This window comes from Pinus tabuliformis, chromosome 2_1 (genome assembly GCF_031772625.1).
Source record: "Pinus tabuliformis cultivar Carrire ecotype Pingquan chromosome 2_1, CPIR1, whole genome shotgun sequence".
NCBI lineage: Eukaryota > Viridiplantae > Streptophyta > Pinopsida > Pinales > Pinaceae > Pinus > Pinus tabuliformis.
This window is the reverse complement of record NC_142299.1, coordinates 855,369,406-855,375,794: the sequence shown is the minus strand read 5'-3', so window position 1 is coordinate 855,375,794 and position 6,389 is coordinate 855,369,406.

Sequence of the window (6,389 nt, the reverse complement as noted above, 5' to 3'; positions counted from 1 at the left end):
GACCAAATCCTAATAATGTGACTAATTCGAAAGACATATTTCTACAAGAAAATCTCAGTTTGAATTTGCCTTGGTCAAACTAGAGAAAATTCGAATTTCTATTTCCACAGAAATCTTGGAGGTAGTTAAGTAAGATGACATGGCACTTGTCACTCAGTTAACTCAAGTAATTCGAGTTGGGGAAGCTTAAGTACAGTTTAGTATGTTTGATTGCTAATTTGCGGTGATCTATTCTAGTTAATTTGATTTATTGTTAGTTTAACTAGTTCTAACTATCATAAGAACTAGTGGAGGTCCAAGTTATGGAAGTGGAACTTCAACCACACTCAGTGATCAACCAGTTAACTGATCAATCAACCCAAAATAATTGTTGTATGTAGAGAATTTGAGTTACCCAGTTGAGTTGGAGATTCCAAGGGAGTGTACTATCAATTGTAACATATTCCCATTTATACAGGTGATGCATGCAGTCACATGAAGGACCCTAGGGAATTGCACAATTCAATAATGGGAAATTCCTAAATAATAGGGGCGAATTTTTCAAGGAAACATTGCAAGGAAATAAGAGCTTAGGGGGCTTGAAAATTGTCTAAATGTTGGTCAGAGTTAGTCAGTCAAGCAAAGGTATAGACTATACTCTTGTATGTTGTGCTCAAGATCGAGTAAGCATACATATTTCATCTCTATTTTACGATTAATGCAATATAGATAGTAAGGGTTTTTGAGTAGTTCCTTTCCCCTAGATAAATATATGTGCATGTGTGTGATGTTTCTTTTTGCATGTTTACAATTTGTGTTCTATATGGTGGATTAACTTCTGCAGATAAGTAGAGTAGCTTCAAGTCTTGTGATTTAGTAAATTGATGAGTAGTATTGAATCTACACATTAATTTCTAAATGGTATCAGAGCTAGAATCACTCTAGAGTAGACATTTTAAAGTTATCATTTTAGGAGATTTAAATTTGAAGATCAATCTTATAGGTTTTCTCTAGGACTGAGAAGATGGATTTCAATGGACTAAGGCTTGAGTATTCTCTTGAGGGAAACTCGAATTATGTTGCATGGAATTACCGTATGGAGGCAGTACTACAGGATAATCAGTCGAATGAATTCATTGATAATGATATTCTAAAACCAGCAACATATGATGCTAAGGATCTAGCATAATGGAAGAATTGTGTAGCCAAGGTGAGGAGAATCATATTGGAGGGAGTATGACACCATATTTTCTCAAATCTCCATGGGAGATAGACTTTGCATGTAGTGTGAAAATAACTGGTAGATTTGTTCCAGAATAGCAATGACCATAGGAAACTGGCACTCAAGGACGAACTTCAAAATATCAAGTTGCAGAGGAACAATACCATTCCACCGTACCTAAGCAGTTTCACACAATGTCATGAAAAACTTGGTAACATTGGTGTACACATAAGAATACAAGCAAGAAGACCTCAAAAGGATTAATAGCTGAAGCATTGGATTCATAATTTGAGCTTGATTTTACTCTGCATGCATGGCCATCATAACGATGGGAAGTGTATGGTACATGGAAAGCGGTGCCTTGTTCCATATGACGGGGAACAAAGATTTTTTCAGTGATTTGGAGGAGAAGGATCTCCAATTGTACATCAATATGGGATATCATGGAAGGTACATCATGATTGGGATTGGTGCAGTCACTTTTCAGAGGGAGTCAGGCTACCCTATCAGTCTCAATGATGTGATATTCTTTCTGGGTCTAAAGAAGAATCTTGTATTTGTTACAGTTTTGGAAGATCGTGGCTACAATGTGATATTCAACAAAGGAAAGGAATTCCTGAGAGAAATATCGATAGGATAAGTGAAGAATATTGAGGTTTGTGTGAAGAACCTCTACAAGCTAGATATGAAGGGTTATGCTGCATTGAGCACAAAGGCAGAGAAGGTGTAGAGTCGTGATGCTAGTGAAATTTGGCATAAAATACTTTTCCATTTGCATCATGGTGCTTTGAAGAACATGGAATAGATTACCACAAGACTCCCCAAAAGAGCACTAGCAGCAGCATGATACATGCAAAGGCTGTACCTTAGCAAAGTACAGAAAGTGATACATGCAAAGAATAATTTCCAAGTCTGGTGTTTTTCTTCTGCCAAAAATTCTATGTAACTTTTAGAACTCATAAGAAACACTAAGACAGTGCTTGTAAACCAAATACGAAAACCATGACTTGACTCGACCTTCCCCAACTGGAACTAACTTTCTATGAAACACTTGGTAATATGGAACGTATGGGTCATGGTTGAACCTCTGAACATAAGGGACCAAAACATTATCTTAGGTTGTTACAACACCAATTAGGTCTTGCATCAATTATTTAGTCATTTACAAATAAAATCATGAAAAGTTCCATGAATGAGAACTATTCCAGAAAGTGTCCACATAAGAAGACAGGAAAGAAGACCTCAAGAGGAGAAACAAGTGAAGTTCTAGCTTCACAATTCAAGCTTGTTTTTACTCTCATTGCATGCATGGCCATCACAATGATGGGAACAAAGATTTTTTCAGTGATTTGGAGGAGAAGGATCTTCGAGTGCACACCAATATGGGATATCATGGAAGGTACAACGCAACCGGGATTGGCATAGTCACGTTTTAGAGGGAGTTGGGCTCCCCTCTTAATCTCAAGGATGTGATGTTTTTTCTGGGTCTAAAGAAGAATATTGTATCTGTTGCAGTTTTGGAGGACAGTGGCTACAATGTGATATTCAACAAAGGAAAGGAATTCCTCAAACACATATCCATAGGATAGGGGAAGTATATTGAGGTTTTTGTGAAGGACCTCTACAAGCTAGATATGGAGCATTGTGTTGCATTGAGTACAAAGGGAGAGAAGGTGTAGAGTCACGATTCCAATGAAATTTGGCATAAAATTCTTGGCCATTTGCATCATGGCACTTTGAAGAACATGGAATAGATTACCATAGGCCTACCCAAAGGAGCACTAGAGCAACATGATACATTCAAAGGGTGTAACTTAGCGAAGTACACAAGAGGATACACGCAAAGGATAATTTCCAAGACTGGGGCTTTTCTTCCACCTAGAACTCTATGTAACTTTCGGAACTCATAAAAAACATGAAGACAATTATTGTAAACCAAAAATGGAAATCAAGACTTGACCTAACCTTCCCCAACCAGAATTGTCATTCCATCACACACTTGGTAAATATGCAACGTGCAGGTCATGCTTGCAACTCTGAACATAAGGGACCAAAACATTGTCTGACATTTAATAGGAAGGGTCATTGCCTTCTCATATGTATGTCAACATCCTCCAATTTTAATATCTCTGTGCAGCGACGATTTATATTTGTACCATTTCCTTTTCTCTTTCTGCCATTTTTCTTGTCAACTACCATCTCTCGCTGATACACACCAATGAATGGGTGTGTATTTGTGGCATACCAATGTACTTCAACACTTGTAACATCCTCATTTTCTGTAAAGACCTTTATAACTTTAGCAGCCCAGAATGGATAGCCATTGGGCTCTCCATCTGCTAGCACTGTGATCATGCAACCCTCCTTAATATCTTTTACTGAACCCCTATAAAGGTCTTTCATGGCTTCACGTTGTGCACAAGATCTTCTAGAACCAATATACATCTCTCTTTCCTCATCCTGTGAAGAATTAATAATACCTTGAGATTGTTACTGTTCAACAATGTTTATTTCCTCATGTTCATTCGACACATTTTGTGGAAGCTAATGTCATTAAATTGTTCAATGCATTTCCCCTCACCATATGATCCCAAAATAAACCTTCGCATGTTAACAATTTCTTCCAACACATCAAAAGTAGGCTCTGGCATGTATGCTTTCTTAATACATTCAATTAATGATGGCAAGCTCCCAACTTCCTTCCTCCTCAATGTGACTGAAAAATGACTGAAGATCAGATCAATATGGTCGTGAGTGTGCCCAAAAAGAAGGAAACCAACCTTTACCTTTTGAAGAACTCTCAATTCAACAAGCAAGTTTAGATATCCAAAAACAACCTGATTTTTGTTTCCACTGCAACTGTTGTCCAATTGTAGATACAAAACTTCAGGAAGATTACCAGACAAATGAGAAAGCACATCACGAATTATGGTTATGGTAAGATTTGCATCATTATGAATATTTGGAGCTGTGAAGTACACCCTTCGCAACATTTCCCATTAAGGACCATACAACTGACCAAGTGATACTGAATAAAATCTTTCTCCTATAAATTTTTGGGTGTGCAAAAAAATGTGTTAAGTGTTTTCTTCTTGTTCATACCATCAATTATCAAACCCAAATATTTATTCGGATTATCTTAACACTTATTCCGATGATTTTACAACATTTTCCTTTCGTTTGTTTGTTGTTTGCAATGCTCCTGAAGTTCTTTGACAATTGAATCTACACAACATAAAAGAAATCCATTAAGAAATATGTTTTCATAGTTGATGACTATACAATTTAAAAGTTAAAGTTATGAATGCTTACCTCTTTCTGACCCTTCACATTTGTCCCTTTTTTATTTAAAATAAGCACAGGTACTGCAAATCCCCATCCTTGTCTTCTTAGGAATACGTACATTGTTGAATTCTTTCTTCCATACCTTCACAAAATATTGATATGTAATAAACCGGCCATGTCCCTCATCACCTTCTGGATATTCTTTGTATAAGTTGTAGAATTCTTGTCTTGAAAAACTATCTGGAATATGTATTGTCTCTCTATTTGGTATACACTCTCCATGCTTTGAAAATAAATCTTTCATCCATGACATTGCGGTAATTGATTATGGCCCAAACTATCTTTTATGACGTACTTCTGAATAAAATGTGGGATCCTTTCCAAATTTTCTTGAATTCTCGAGAGACAAAAATTCCCAATTGAATGAAACATTTTGAAAGCTTTTCTACAGATAAATAAAGTCCTAATATGATAATCATAACCTGACAATGTCAATTTCATGAACCCAACTACATATGAATTTTGCATGCTTTTATTCATTGACAAATATTTCTTCCTGCTCCCTAACGCAAATTTGAAATCCATATGTTTCAAGCAATCCTTTTGGAAAAATTCACTTGAAATGAGAGTGCTGATAGAACTTCTTCTCGTAAGATATTCTGCTCTACCCCTTGTATAACTTGAACATCTAGCATTGATACGAAAAGGTCTGCTCCTACTCCTCGATACAATATTTCCTGGCAAAATCTCCATCATTGGATCATCATTTGTATAAGGATTTTCATCATCATTAAGAGAAATGTTATCCACACTATAATAAGCTATGATTTTCAAATACTGACTTGGAGGATATTCTTCATCTTCCCCTTCTTTAGTGCTACTGTCATAGTCCTTAGAATTTGGACTGAATGGAAAATTTGACTCGATGTTTAATAGATATTCTTCATCATGTGCATTATCAATGCTGCTCTCATAGTCCATACAATTAGGACTACGTCAAAAATGTGACTGCTTACTTATTGAAGCTGCTACATCCTGTCCTTTGTCACTGCTACCTTTATACTCATTAGAATTAGGACTAAGTGCACCATCTTGTCCTTCATCACTGTTGCTCTCATAGTCATTAGAATTAGGACTAAGTGGACACTCTGACACTCCAATATTTTGAAATACATCATCCCGCTATTCTTCACTGGTACTCTCATAGAACTTAGAATTAGGACTAACTAGACACTGTAACACTCCATACTTTTGAAATTCATCATCATGCTCTTCATCACTACTACTCACATAGTCCTTATAATTAGGACTAAGTGGACACTTTGACACTCCATTGTTTTGAAATTCGTTATCACGCTCTTCATCACTGCTACTCTCATAGTCCTTAGAATTAGGACTAAGTGGACACCGTGACACTCCATTCTTTTGAAATTCGTCATCATGCTCTTCAATACTATTGTTCTCATAGTCCTCAGAATTAGGACTAAGTGGACACTGTGACACTCCATTCTTTTGAATTTCACCATCATGCTCTTCATCACTATTTCTCTCATAGTCCTTAGAATTAGGACTAAGTGGACACTGTGAAACTCCATTCTTTTGAAATTTGTCATCAAGCTCATCATCATTGTTGCTTGCATAGTCCTTAGAATTAGGATGAAGTGGAATCTATGACTTTTATTTATTTGAAATTATTCATCCCCTCCTTCATCAATGCTGCTCTCATAGTCCTTAGGATCAGGACTAAGTGGAAGAATTGACTTTCTATTGATAGTGGAAGAATTCCTGCTATATTCATCAATATGAAGAGAGTTGATACGTGATGAACATGTTAATGTTCTATAAATCGAAACTTCACTATCAGGACAATCCATCCCTTTCAAATAGTAGATGTTGAATGATA